Here is a 14,880-nt window from a genome sequence, read left to right as displayed (position 1 = left end):
TTTGCACGGTACAATAGAGAATCAGTATGGCTTTCGTGGTGCAGCTTGCTGGCCAGTTTATTGATTCGAACTCTAGACATCCATGATAAATTTACATATAACGTGCATTGCATCTGTTACATTTCGCTGTCAAACTGATCTGTCGCAAAATGTGTGCTTGCTTGCTTTGTCGATCCGCATGGTTTCATTAAGATATTTCACTTCCAGCAAAATACCAGAAACTCAAATTCCAAAATTTTTCCAGTAAATGCCATGTGTTGAAGACAAGGCAACATCATAGTGGCAGAGAGTTGCGAGATGTTGCAATTTTAGTCGATGAAAGCAACGATAGCAACAGTTCCATCGCTTGTTGGAAGAGGTTTGTAGGAAGACCAGAATCATTCACTGGTTGTGAGTATACCCTATTATTTACAAAGATATTAAATTTTGTAGAGCACTTTGGTATGAGGTTGCTTACTTGTAATTCATACCAATTATGTTACGCATCTATTTTGTACGATCGTTTTGCCCCCGGGAGGTTTGTAGCACCAGCAAAACCTTTTAAACTAATTCAAAAACAGGAATACTAAGTGCTTTAAATATGGAGCGCTGACCAAGTTGAATACAAAAATGCGAAAGTATTACTTAAAATACAAAAAAATTACAAAATAAAGAATTATCACAGGAGGGTGCTATCATTTGCCGACCTCCATTTTTGAATGGACGCATGCGTTCTAACTCCTATAAACAAATTCGTGTTTGACTGGTGCTGAGATCATGAAAATTACAAACATTGTACATATCGGCGAAAATGAAGTTAAACCTGAGCTATCTTTACTTATACAACAGAGAAACAAAGAATAATTTTTCCCTTTTTTGTGATAAAAATAGCAATTTCGGAGCCACGTGACGTCACGCACTGTCAATTTTTTTCACTTGTTTCCCGAACTTATTCCTATCGATATTTATTATCTTGGATGAGTCTCATGACGAGTACATAGCGACGTAAATTTCTTCAACTTTCCTGCATTTCAATCATTCGTTTTTTTCGGTTGTAATATAATAACATCGTCACGCCCTTATATAGACATTTGTCCGGAAATTTAAACAATATATCTAATTCTATAACTTAGCTTTATCTATTTTAAGTATCCTTTTCAGAGTCACACTGTCTGTCCGTTCGACTAAATATCTGATACTGTAATATGGGTATACAGAAGAAGTGTATTCATTGCAATGTCACAAAGCCACGGTCACGTCTGTTGTCATCGGTGAAACTCTATTCACTACACATTGCATGCCCTATAGGATTACGGGGCGGCTTGGCAATTCTTTGAAGAGAGCGTTGGTGCAAGTTTTTAAGCTATTCCGTGAAGCTCTTTTAGCATCCCTGTATCTTCTAGTAACTTCTCTCTAATGTTACTGTGCAGGGCTCGAAATTAACTTTTTACCTTGGTAGTCCACGTGGGCTACCATTTTCTGAAGTTGGTAGCCCAGTGACAATGGCTGGTAGCCCATGCATATTTTAGTTTAGGGTTATTACCCCGACAAGAAAAAGTAATTTTTCAAGATTCTGCCCATGAAGTGAATTTTCTAGTCATTTGATGTGAATACTTGCACACCTAATACCCAAAGGAAACAGGTAAAAAAAACAAAATGTTTCTGGTCCTTGACATTCAGTAAAAGTGATGCGGCGAGGCGGGGTTCTTTCTTTTTCTTTTTTTTTTAATTCTCGACTACGCTGGTTTGGCACTATTGATGCAACAGTTATTGTCTTTTATCACTGGCTGCATAATAATTTCCGGTTTTTTTAGCATTTTTGGGCATGCAAACAGGGATATCAAAATCGTTGTACTGATGAGTTTGTAGGCCTAATCCAAAAAAACGCCATGTTGCACTGGCTCTGAAATGACATACGCGGTGACCAGAAACGAGCTTTTTTACGCCTAATAGACGGCAGCGATACTGAAAAGTTTGATGACCTATTGACAACTCGTTTCACAAGGAATTTTACGAAAATTTTGACAGTCGTCATGACAACGACCGCGACCTTCTGCACGACTAAACATACTGTAGTAGGGCTCGGGCTTTCTGTAGGAAGAGGCATATTGTCTGTGATTGATACATTATGATCAAAATGCAATGAAAATGCGTTTTCATTGGCCATCATTTCTTGGCCTGTCATCAAGGTACATCATTTGAGATATTGAAACTTGGTTGCAAATAGTTTCACTGCACGGTTGTCTTTGTATTTTGTAGAACAAAGTCATAGTCTGGCCTTCATATTACTGTGTCAAACTGGATTCAACTGCAATTTAGCTTCTAACTGTTACCCTGCTCCCGCCGCCCTAACAGCCCTATTCACGCTCTTTATATCGGGAAAATTGTCAGCTCTTTACCGGATACACCTGTCGCAAATTCCCGCCGCCCGACTTTTAAGTCCTCGGCAATTCTAGTCCTCGGCAATCAAGACCAGAGAAGTACGAGACTTTCTTAAACTTCTATCAGCACGGCCGTCAACTCGGGGAAGATATTCAAATCCCCGTAGAACTGTGTGCCACTCCCACAGTCAAGTTAATAGGCATTCCGACATTAAATTTTGCTGACTCATTGAAAGGTAAATTTCGTTTAAAAAGAAAATCAATCTAACTTTATGCTTAGCAGGTGTAAATATTACCATCTGCACCAAATGTAGACGCAGAATAAAATTTGTACATTTTTGTCTTTAGTTACTTTTCCGACGGGACGATGGTGCAGTGGTATACATGTGGGCTTCCGCCTGAATATGACCATTGAAATTCCCGCACTTTAGGTACGGAAGATAGTCAGCTGTTTATTGGGCACTTATCGCAAGCTGTCCACGTGGGCTAACCATTTTCTAAAGTTGGTAGCCCAGTGACAATGCCCATTCATATTTTAATTTAGGGATTTTTTTATCATTAACAAGAGAAGAAAAAGCTATTTTTCAAGATTCTACCCATGAAGTGAATTTGTTAGTCATTTGATGTGACTACTTGCACACCTTTATTACCCAAAGGAAACTGGTATAATTGACGACAGTGACACTAAAAAGTTTGGTGACCAATCATTGTATTGACAACCCGTTTCATTCTCAGAGTTGCATGCCAATTTTGATAGTCGTCATGGCAATGGCCACCACCTTCTCAGCAGGGCTAAAAACAGACCATGGGCTTTCTGTAGTAGGGAGGAGTTTGTGATTGATACATTTTGATCATCATTGGCCATCATTTTCTGTGCCTGTCATCCAAGTACATCAGTTGAAATATCTGAAACTTTGAAACATCGCAAGGTCGTCTTTGCAATTTGTAAAACAAAGTCATAGTCTAGCCTTACTGTGTCAAGCTGGGATTGACTGCATTTAGCTCGTCCAAAAAGTGAAAGACATGGCACGCCAAGTACTGACTGAATTTCATGTCCCAGGCTTTGGTAGTCCATGTGGGCTACCGTTTCATGGAATTTGGTAGTTCCAGGGAAAAGTTGGTAGTCTCTGGACGTGGGACTACCGCTAATTTCGAGCCATGATGTGCTATCTTGCTTCACATTGACGCGATGTAAGTCTGTTTGGTGGTCTGCAAATGTTTGTATCTTCTTTGTCAATCACTGAATTATCACTCCTGAACGCCAATCCTTCCACATGGCGCGTTACGAGAACACGTTCGGATGGGACAATATGAAGAAGTCACAAACGCGTACTGTCAGAGAATGTTTGATCACAGTTCTTCCATGACTTCATTTCTGTCGCTTGCTGCAAGTCTCTTTCACACGTTGTCTGGCTATCATAAATGTCACTGTCTCACTTCTAAAAAAGTCATGCTACGAAATACTGATAATGCGCAGTGATTGCAATCTTTTCATTAGAAGCAAAAATTAGATAGCTATCTAGTTTCAACGTTTAGCATTGGTTGATCATTGGACCAATGACACTACCGTAGATTATGCGAGTGCTCCCAAAGTCATATCAGACGGTTCGTTAATAATAATAATAATAATAATAATAATAATAATAATAATAATAATAATAATAATAATAATAATAATAATAACAAGGCAGTATTGCTGAAGGCAATGAGTACTTGGGCCTTGATAGGGTAATTTTGAGGACAATATATACTACTATTCAAATATGGTCTTGAATTTCCTCCTGTCAATGAGGCATTTGATTAACTGGTTATTAAACGAAGCAATGGCATGACAACGGCAAAATATGTCTAGCAACTTTTGTGGAGTTTGAGGCAGGGGTTCGGGTTCTTTATTTATAGCGGGAATTGCTTAAACTCCTTAAATATTCAAATTACAGCAAATTTCTTTTGTTCTCGATGGTAGATGTCTAATATTTAGATGGGCATATTTAGATTTCTACCCTATAGTTATCCCTATATACCAAAAATCGGACATCCAGCTCTATTGGCTTGCTCAGAATTAGATATGCGCATAATTAATGAGGTACAATATGTGGTGTCATAAGGTGTCCCATCATACCATTTATGAAGGGTGTAGCACTTGTGGTTACTGAGTTGTGGACAAATATATATATTTGAGGTCAAAGGTCATCGAGGTCACGTGACATTTTGTCAAAATAATTGTATTGCTAAGTTATTCCTATATACCAAAAATCAGACCTCTAGCTCTATTGGCGCGCTCAAAATTATATATGCGCATAATTAATGAGGTACAATATGTGGTGTCATAAGGTGTCTTATCATACCAAATATGAAGGTGTCTTATCATACCAAATATGAAGGATGTAGCACTTGTGGTTACTGAGTTGTGGACAAATATATATATTTGAGGTCAAAGGTCATTGAGGTCACGTCACATTTTGTCATAATAATTGTATTGCTAAGTTATTCCTATATACCAAAAATCAGACCTCTAGCTCTATTGGCTCGCTCAAAATAAGATATGCACATAATTAATGAGGTACAATATATGGTGTCATAAGGTGTCCTTTCATACCAATATGAAGGGTGTAGCACTTGTGGTTACTGAGTTGTGGACAAATATGTATATTGAGGTCAAAGGTCATTGAGGTCACGTGAAGTTTTGTCAACAAATTATATTGTTAACTTATCCCTATATACCAGAAATCAGACCTCTTGCTCTATTGGCTCGCTCATAATTAGATATGCACATAATTAATGGGTACAATATGTGGCATCATAAGGTGTCCCATCATACCAAATATGAAAGGTTTAGCACTTGTGGTTACTGAGTTTATGGACAATAATGTATATTTGAGGTCAAAGGTCACCAAGGTCACATGATATTTTGTCAAAATGTCTGAGATATCTGCGTGAACCGATGGACTCACTGATGGACTCACGGACGGATATGAGCCAATCTATAAGCCCCCTGGACTTTATCCGTGGGGACAAAAAAACTGTCACTGCCATCCTTTAGGCAATATGAATACGATGAGAAACTAAATTTTATTTTTCTTGGCATCATACATGCGAGTCTATGGAGAACTGCCTTATACATGGGAGTCTATGGAGGTGTAAACTAAAAAGTCCTCTAACACGGCCAAATTTGATAGCATTGTGAAACAAATCGACGTGCATCTGTATGGGGTTGGGTACTAGGCGTGAACGGACGGACGGACGCACGGACATGACCAAACCTATAAGTCCCCTCGGACTTCGTCCGTGGTGATTAAAAACAACGCAACAGTTATTACAGCTACACCGGCGGTAGGTTCATATCCAGAGCCCCGTACGGTCTGCCGCCGTCGCTTGAAAACAATCTCATGCACCCGGCCATATGGGCAGCTGGCCGGATGCATGAACTTCCCGGAGAAGGCGAGCTGTCACGTTCAAGCTCAGGATTATTTGTCGATCAAATTTCAGTAAATTTACCTTACCTAGATGAAATTTTGTCTATAGGCTGAAATTTCGCCGAAGTTTGACAAAATTACATCGATTTTTCAGGTTCATATCCGACATTTTTGAGTTTTGAGTGCAGACAGAGATAAGTTTTGAGGCAACATGGCTGCGACCCCATGTTGACCCCTAGCCCTGCGTACGATGCTATGTGCTACAGCTAACACACAGCATCGTACGCATAGTCAGGTGGCTTAGCATCAAAAAACAGCAAGATCGTTACACGGATGACAAAAGTGCCAAATTTGCTACAGAGGTTCACATATATGTGTAGATCAAAATTAGCTATTGCTCCAAAAATTTGGGCCACCGGAAAGGCTCGATGACGTCATAAATTCAAAATGTTCGAAAGTATATTGCTTAAAAATTGTAAAATACGGTTTATTTGGCTAGTTTTCAATATTTTTTCGAATAAACTGAAAAAAACATTCTCAATTATAAATAAAACATTAAATTGACGCAAATCAATTATTATGATGACGTCATAAAGCCAAAATGGCCGACCAATTTCAAAATGTCTGCCATAACATTGTCTAAAATGTTAAAGCACTGTTAATTAAGCCTGTTTCAGCATTTTATCGCCTGAATTGAAATTAAGACCCCAAATTACAGACAAAACATATAATTGATGCAAATTAATTATTGTGATGACGTCATAAAAATAAAATGGCAACCAAAAATTACAAGATGGCCTATTATGAAGTTCACTATGCTTGGTACAATAGCCCATTTACGTGACAAACTGATAGTACAATTTGTATTAATATTCCATAAACTCAAAATAAAAGATAAATGTACCAAAACTTAGCCAATAAGTTCAACATAAATGACAAACTCTTATGAGAATATTTATTATTAAACAATAACCTGTGTTTGAAAAATCGAATGGATATAAAAGGAAATGAAGGCAACTTCACACACTGGTTCAACCTTGTTTATGATACGGTATAGTGAGTAGATCAATGTGGTTTCGTGATAAAGAAACATGGTGAGAAACCAGTGAATCGATAGTGTTTTGACCCTCGTAATGTGACCTTGGTCCCAGAAAAAAAGGTTTTATGTTGGTGATTCCTCCTAGCGGCGTTTCGGGCCAAAGTGAGGTCCCTTCTTCAGTCACTTGAATGGTCTTGTATTCCAACATGCTTAGTTTGATGGTAGCCATCAAAGAGAGATGCTAAGATCATTATGTTGTAGTCTGATTGTTGCGTGAATTGTTGCTCAGACCGTTCATTTGTACTCTCCTTGTGTTTGAATTTTGCTTGAAGGAGGATATCTTGTATGTTTTTCTTTCTTTTATACGTTATTATAGGTTTTCTGGAAAACCATGGCCAGCGTGTAATCGTCCTTCATTATTGTCCAGTTTCTTATCACATAGTTTGATTAGGCTGGTTATGATGAGGTTGTGCTGACAAGCTTTTGTTACATCATTACTCTTATTTTTGTTGATAAAGGATGGCTGACGTTTAATTTTGTTACATTAACTTCTTTTCGATACAAGTTATGTTTTTCTTTATGTAATCTCGTTGTTGAAGTTTTTGCGTTGAGAAATTGACATTTTTTATGAAGTTCATATTGTTGTTGCATGTGCGAACGTATCTGCGTAATTCACCTTTAATGAAGCATTTGAAGGTTGGTGGCAGATAAATATCGTCCGATGGTTTTGTGTTCGTTTTACAATCGAGCCATCTCTCTCAATTGCGTCTCTTGCATTTGAAGACCACAAGGTCAGGGTATGAGATTTTGTTCAATTATGAATTCCCAAGTTGAACGTAGGGTACAGGGTGTTGCACTCGTCGACAAATGTTCTGAATGTTATAAGTTAATAAGTAAATAAGTAAATCATGAAAATGTTACCTTTTAAACGTTTCCGTACGAATATTTGACCGGATTTCGGATTTAATATAGTTTTCTCCGTTTCATGGTATGTGATATCAGCTATTTCTGGTGAGCCCATGCTGTACCCATAGATTTGTTTGTATTTTTCTCAGTTGAATTAAAATATGTTGCGTTTCAGAATAATCGACAGTAAGGCTTTCATGTACGTTGTTGGTGGGTTTTTTGTATCGTATCAGTTGGCTGGTAATGTTTCAGAGTCCAACACTACGATCGCTGTATTTATGGCTTCATTTTTGGCATATTTTTCTACATTGATAACACTTCTAATGTTACCAGAATAGAGTTTGCTTGTATTTTTATTGATTCTAACTCGTTAACGAAGTTTTTGTGTCCCTGACATATGTAAGTCGTCTTTGCATTATTGATTTTATGACAAAGTCTAGAAATTCCGAAATTTGATTTATTCGGCTCGAGCAGCTTCCTTCTGCTTGAGTTTTGTGTATTTTTGGCAGGAGATACCATCGTGTTGTACAAATTATTCTACTTATGGGAATGGGGAAACTGTAAATCACCTCGTCAATGATCTTCTTGTCACAGATAAACGATACATATACAATTTCCACCATATAGTTAATGTTGCCAAGTGTTGCCTTAATGTACACTAAAATACAGCTGTCTATAGCTTTCTTTAATGTCATTTGTCGTATTCACAGTTGCTATGCCTCTTACTTTATTGATGGGTTTTGTTGTGATTTATTTGTTTTTAGACAGATTGTTCAGAGCAGTCTTTTTTGTTAGAGTTGTGTTCTTTCTGATGTGGGTTGCGAATGGAATTTCCTCTATCGATCTAAGTTGCTTCGAGACAGTTTTTCAATTTTGGGTTTTCCGCTGTTAGTAGTGTCGACATTGGATTTATCTTAGAACAGATGTCTGATTGATTGAATTGATCGTTTGTTTCTCATGATATTGCACAATCTTATGATGCGAATAAATTTGTTGATATCTGATAGGACAATTTTTCTGTATAGGCACTTCGGAATGGGAATAAATTTCAAGCCTTTGCTTAATGCTTTGATTTCAACATTTGGTAAGGTTTGATTTGCAAGATTTTTGATGAATCTGAGAATCTTTCTGAGTTCTTGTTTTTGTTTAATCTTCGAATTTCTGTTTATGTTCTTCCTGGCGTTTTTTATGTTTTTGGTTTCCAAACAGCAAAACGATACCAAAAACGAAAGGCAAAGACGCTTTTCATAAAATTCACGAAAGCTGCAAAAAAGCAAGGTAAGCTAGCTTCAAAAGTCAAAAAAGTCTTCTCTTTGTTCATAAAACCCTGACGAAACGGTCTTTTTAGGCCAGCACATCCTCCAAAAAAGAGAACTACTGTAGCACAAAACTTTGTGTTTGTCATCACACATCGAGACATAAAACAACAGAAAATTCAACAAACGAAAAAGGCTTCTCAAACAAAGGAAGCAAAAGACCAAATCACAAACATGAAACCTTTTTTCGGGGGCCAAGGTCACATGACCAGGGTCAAGGCATGATTTATTCACCGGTTTCTCGCCATGTTTTTCGTTATCATGAAATCACACTACTATTGATCTACTCTCTATATCATAACACTTTCAAAGGTAGAACCGATATGTAAAGTAGCCCTCATTTCTTTTACATTGATTCACTTTTTCAGACAGAGGCCGTTGTTAAATAATCAATGATTTCATAATAGTTTGCATCTTGTGTTGAGCTTATTGGCTAAGTTTTGGTTCATTTATCATTTATTTTGAGTTTACGGATCATCAAGACAAATTGTACATTACCTTGAAACTATTATTTTGTCACGTAAATGGAGCTATTGTACTAAGCATAGTGAACTTCATATAAATAGGCCATTTTGTAATTTTCGGTTGCCATTTAGTTTTATGACGTCATCACAATAATTATATGTTTTGTCTGTAATTTGGGATGTTAATTTCAGTTCTGGCACTAAAATGCTGGACACAGGTTTCATCAACAGTAATTGAACATTATCACACGATATTATGGGGGATATTTTGAATTTGGTCGGCCATTTTGGCTTTATGACGTCATCACAATAATTGATTTGCATCAGTTTATCTTGTATTTGTAATTTGGGATGGCTATGTCAGTTTATTTAAAATGTTGTTGAAAACTGCCTGGATAAGCAGTATTTTACAATTTTAAGCATTATAACGGCGGCCATTTTGAATTTATGACGTCATCGAGCCTTTCCGTGGCCAAATTTTTGGAGCAATAGCTAATTTTGATCTACACATGATATGCGAACCTCTGTAGCAAATTTGGCACTTTTGTCATCCGTGTAACGATATTTTTGTTAAGCCACCTGACTAGCAGGGCCAGCGAGAGAGTTGCCGACATCGACGGTTATTTACGAGAAGTGAATAAAAGACTGCATTTTTGGAAGCGATCGAGTAGCTGAGGTAGGCTGGGATACGACTTGGACCCAAGAACGCTGAATTTCGGCCGTAATTTGGCTTTTTACGTCAAGTCCCAAAATGGATTTGAAGTCACCGACCCAACGTACGGGTCTTTGCAGGGCTGTGGTGAGCGGGGCGGTAGCTGTAGCGGAACACACAGCATCGTACGCAGGGCTAGTTGACCCCCAAGTGAAAATGTGTTCGCGATCAAATCTTCCTATATTTTTTCAGAATTTTCAACAAAATCATTGCTTCTTACATCTTTTGTAAAATATAAAATACTAAAATAAAACTGCGATGTGCCATGTCTCCAGATTTCTAAAATATCGTTCGTTGACCGTTCGACGCAAACTTGTGACGCAGTTGAAATTCAATACTGACCGCCAAATAATCTTAATGAGACGAGATCAGTCTAGACATCCTCCAAATTATCCAACCATTCGCATTGGAGTTCAGCTCGCTTAGAGTATCATAACATTTTTCGGCCTTCTTTTAGATCGACCCTAATATCTCCCATTTAGGAAATAAATACACAAGCTACCTCGACAAAACTTCGTGCACCATCCAAGACCAAACGCACTACAAATCTGTCTTGACGTCATCATCTCCTTACATGGTAATCGGCATACCGTATTTTTTAGCAAAGGGGACACAGAATACGTCGGAGTATTCAGTTTCAAACGTATTACATGTGTGTGATGTTGTCAAAAAAAGTCTGTTACTGCAGTGGTATAAATTACAAAACACAAAAGTTCAAATCAGTTTATTTTGGACTGGCTTTACCCAACATTTCATATTGTTTCTTATGCCAGATTTGACCACGTGCTTACTGGCGACCCCTTTTCATGCAAATTTTGTGTCAAATGATGTGTTCCCCTGGAAAAACAAACGTACGATTTCTAAATGAAGGAGGCGAAATTTGCCCTCAAGACTCGAAACCACCCCTTTATGGGGTGTACCTAGCTATTTTTAACGAGCTTCTCGAATCTGCAGCTCTATTTCGAAATGATGGTCTGGTTTTCTCAGCTCAAGGATAAGTGTTCTCCATCGCTGTGGGCATTACTATTCTCAACCGGGGGTACAGTTTCCAGTCGTAATGTTTTTCATTGTGTCCGGGATATAAAACCTTTCCTTTTCAAACTTTCTCTTTGATTAACACTAATCCACATCTTGTCAGTGATTAAACATGTTTCAAGTTGAAATGTTAATTCTGGTCTCGAGCCCTCCTGTTCGACCAAACCGAAATTACCCCTCCCACTTTGGCTCGTCCAGTGGGTGTAGCAGGGTCGTGCCATCGCCTAGTAAACGGAGGGTGCATTAATTGTTGCATTTCGATGCACATTTTGATTATATTCAGAAGATTTTGTGGCAAAACTCAGATAGAGAAGCAATTATTAATATTCACATCTCACTTATTCAAGACTGGCTGAGAGCAGCCACTTCCATTCAGTTAACATCATTACGCCATTTATTATGCCAAGAAAGATGAAGCCAATACGTTTTGCCCTCCCTGGTCTCAGCCAGAAATGGTTATACCTTACAGTTTTTTTCCCACGGAATGAAAACAAATGTACTGGGCTGAGGCCCAAGTACAATAATAATAATAATAATCTTTATTACCCTTAATCATATTAATATTACAATTCAATAATGAATGTACATCTGAGTTGTGCTGTGATAAAGGGTAAACGGAAACGGAAAATAGCAAATGCTAGTCTAGTCCGTTCCCAAAGCCATTTGATGTTAAAGCAAGAAAAAGAAGAAGAAACAAGAAAACTGAAGTATATCGAGGGTAGTGTACATGAAAGTAGCTGGACTGCAAAGTAACCTAATAGTAACAAAGTAACTAAGTGAATAAAAGAACAACTACATAAATAAATATATAACTAAATAGATACATTACGAGTAAGTAGCAATGCGTAAAAAGAAACTATAAAAAACGTATATAATATATATATTTAAATATGATATACATATATGTAAAGTTGAATATAACTCTTCATCACTTAAAACACTAATCGTGTAAGAGTAGACTTGAAAGTGCTAAGTAACTAAGTGAATAAGAACAACTACATAAATAAATAAATAAAATGATGACGTTCGAAAAACCTTACATCATAAAGAGCTAGTTTGTCAACCAGAACCTAATGATGTGTTCATCTCAAAAAGGTAGCGATGACATAAGTCATGATTGTATAGTCATATATAATGGGTGAAAAACGTGTTGGCATAGCGTGTTGGCATAGCGTGTCGGCACATTGCACATATGAGAAAATAATATTTGCTGAAGCTGTGTAGTGTTGGTGCTGTATTTTGAGTGTGCCCCGGCCCTACTCAAAGTTTTTAATCAACTTATAATTCATAAAGTTCTCTGAAAACACTTACTGAGGAATGACATATCATAACGATGGATAGGTCTAGTTTTTTCAGTCCGTCCCGTTTACATCATAAAAATAAAGCCACATTAGTAATGACTTTGCAGAGGGACCCTTTTTATTAGTGGCTCTTTGAAAATTGAAGAAACTAGGCATAAATTATAAATAATGCAAAACGAGTGGTATTAGTAGAAACAGCATGCAGTCGAACGAGAACACCTGAAGTACAGTGGTCCAATATTGTATTGTAGAATCAATCAATTAATCAATCAATCATCAATCAATCAATCAATCGACTTTAAACTGTTTAATTTTATTACAGGGTAGCGCAAACCAGATTTTGTTCATCCTTTCCTATGTACGTTAATTGGTCACTAATTCGCATGTTAATTATCGTTGTCAGTTTGTGTATTTCAAAACTAGTGCGCTGAATATTGGGTAATTAAATGCAGAGTAGCTGTTGTTTTGTAGAGGATAATAGTTGATGCAATCAACATGGGTACTGCTTATGTCATGAAGGCTTATCTACGGAATAACTATTTTGGTGTATTTCTGGCCAGCCAGCATTGGAATTGTTACATGTATTGGTGATAGGAAAATACAGTGACAAAACATGCATTATACATACGTGTATAGCACATGAATTAGTAACGTTACAGAAGTTATGCGTTATTAACTCATACACGCATTTGCTGCTTAAACTATGCATTATATGTACAATTATGTATTGCTAGGTAAAAATTGTGTGATTTAGTGGTTCTTGCTTTGCCATTGGGTAAAGCAGTTGAGTCTGTGGTTGATCCGTCTCATACACTGAGTAATGTAATTTATGCATGATGAGATCATCCTGGACAATTAGATTCTAGACAGCCTATCAGAGGAACACATTTCATCTAGACTTATTCAGCCTACATGAACAATTCCTGCGAGTGTTAAAATTTGATATAAAAAAAAATGTATCCATTGAGGGGAACACCGATGAAGATGACACTAGAGTGGACATTTATCGTACGATATGATTTAAAAACACTGCGTATAGCCTCATTCTTGTATACACAACACTAGGTTGCTCTCCGATACCTGTCGACCACTGAGTCACGCCCACATCCAGCCCTGGTAGGGAAACGTGTGCTTCTTTTACTTTTGGAAGTATGTTCAGCGCGTATAAAAGCTGAGAAGAGAAGATAATAATTACTTATTAATTAAAAATAAATAATTTATAATTGAAATGAAAATAAATTAGACGATGAGAAAGAGAAAGGGGTCATGGAAAAGGGGATATGAACGCTGAAAGTGAACGTCAGAGAGAGAGAGAGAGAGAGAGAGAGAGAGAGGAGAGAGAGAGAGAGAGAGGAGAGAGAGAGAGAGAGAGAGAGAGAGAGAGAGTTAATATTTAAGGATAATCGCTGAGGAAAATTTTAGCTAGCGAGATTATTCGGAATTTTGACTAACTAATCAGGAAGTCTGCAACACACGTATTGTGTACGTGATGGAGTTGAATCACTCTGTGCAGGGTATTCCAAGAATATGACAGGAATTATGCTGGCGGTTTCTAGTAATATCAACATTTTCTTTATTAACTGTATATCGATACCTAAGACTGATAAATTGTGAAAAATATTTCCATCAAATGTAAATAGTTGCACTTCGAATGCATTGCATGGCATCAGCGATAGTGGGATGATGTACTGTGTTATTTTCGTCTTCTCTCCCTAACATTTCAGTGACTTTTTACCCTGCATTCAGTTTCACAAAGACTGTCATTATTAAGCCAGTTAGCCTAGGCAACCATGTAAACATTTATCAATAATCAGGCAAAAACCATACCTCCGTGATCTAAATCGCAGTAGGTATTATGTGTTTTATCGACATTGTCATGGTTTCCAAATTTACGCTCAACCTGCATGTCAATCCCCCTTAAGTGATTCAAAGTTTTTTTAAAATTGATTAATGTTTTAGGCCTAAAACAATGCTATCAATATAAGGACAAAGTGGCCTTTAATTCAAAACAAATCCGCTGGACTTCATGAAAATAAAGAAAGAGCGTTAATCAATAAATTGAAATGGAAACTGACTGTCAGAGCAAATTTACCATTTCACAGTTTATTGAAGAATTCCATAAGTTCTAAAAGCAGAGGTAGATTATTTCAGATTATTACATCTCAGATATATATCCGTTAAATTTCTCAAAATGAAACTTAATGCGATGTCGTTTTGACGTTAGTTCATATAGCTGAATTAATATCGTTAAATACCGGATGTGACGTCGATGATCTGTCGAGCGAGATAATCCATTGTAATTTCTGACGGAAAAGAACATTAAATCTTATTTAG

The sequence above is a fragment of the Ptychodera flava genome, chromosome 15 (genome assembly GCF_041260155.1).
Source record: "Ptychodera flava strain L36383 chromosome 15, AS_Pfla_20210202, whole genome shotgun sequence".
Taxonomy (NCBI): domain Eukaryota; kingdom Metazoa; phylum Hemichordata; class Enteropneusta; family Ptychoderidae; genus Ptychodera; species Ptychodera flava.
The sequence above is the reverse complement of the archived record's forward strand: the minus strand, read 5'-3'. Positions refer to the sequence as shown.